At 35.9% G+C, this 1,177-nt stretch overlaps 1 pseudogene; it reads left to right on the forward strand.

Moving 5' to 3' along the window:
• Positions 1-1,177, forward strand: part of LOC107684528 (chloride channel protein 2-like) — a 40,708-nt pseudogene that overhangs the window by 30,304 nt on the left and 9,227 nt on the right.

Here is a 1,177-nt window from a genome sequence, read left to right on the forward strand (position 1 = left end):
CTCAACATTTTCAACTTTTTTCCTAGAAAATTAACGAGTTTTTTTTTTTTGCAAAACAATGAATTTATTCTTGAAATTGGATGAGTTTATTCTCAACATTTTATTTTGAGTTTAATCTCGCATTATAATGACTTTAATCTCGAGATGGTTTTCTTTTTTTATTATTGCTTGGCCCTAATCCTCTTCTGTAAAATAAATATAAATAAGAAAAAAAATAATAAGATGCTGATAATATATTTGTAATAGAAGATATGCATAGCATTTATTTGAAATGGAAACCTTATAAATCTCTTTACTGTCACTTTTTGATCCGTTTGAATCATCCTCGCTGGATTAAAGCATGAATGTCTCTGGTCTCTAGCGTCTATGATCCTGCTGGGCTCTATTGAGCGCGCTCAGCTGCAGGCGCTCCTCTCGCAGCATGTGTGTCGTGAGCGGCGGCTGGAGTTAATGCGGGACGCCGAGAGAAAGCGTGTGTCTGCCGTCAGCACTCCCAGCAGCGAGGAGGGGGGGTCAAAAGGTCAACCACGAGGTTCGCTTCCAGGTCAGAGGGCAAACGTTTACTTGACTCCCTCATCTTACTTTTTATACTTGGTTTTGTCAGTTCTTGAGACGTGATCTTGAATGTGTGTGAGTGTAGATCTCCACAGAAGAGTCGTCGTTCACTCCGGCCCGTCCCATCTCACCTAAACCTCTCAAGCCTGCGCTGAAGAGGACGTCTGCAGCCGAGAAAAACATCGAGATCCCCACAAGTAATATCACACACACTCATTATCTGTCTAAATGTGGACGTTGCATAGACTTTTATTGTTTTTATATACAGCATATACAGCTTAAACGCTCAAAACTCATCCTGTGAAAACCCTTCTGAAATCAGACATTGCGTTACCGTGGAAATGGTACTTTTTTTTTTTTGTGATATCAACTTCAAATTTGGAACATAACTTAGTTAGACGTATTATTTATGTATTTATATATATAAAATATCTACACCACTGGATTACACAGAAATGGCATTTTCGTGCTCTTAAAGATTTCCAAATTTAAATAATTCTGCAAGGATCAATTTTATATTTATATTGATTTTATTTTTATTTTATTTTATTTTATTTATGAGTGTTTTTCTTTTTTCTTTTCTTTTCTTTTCTTTTCTTTTCTTTTCTTTTCTTTTATTTTC

The sequence above is a fragment of the Sinocyclocheilus anshuiensis genome, unplaced genomic scaffold (genome assembly GCF_001515605.1).
Source record: "Sinocyclocheilus anshuiensis isolate Anshui unplaced genomic scaffold, SAMN03320099.WGS_v1.1 scaffold2917, whole genome shotgun sequence".
NCBI lineage: Eukaryota > Metazoa > Chordata > Actinopteri > Cypriniformes > Cyprinidae > Sinocyclocheilus > Sinocyclocheilus anshuiensis.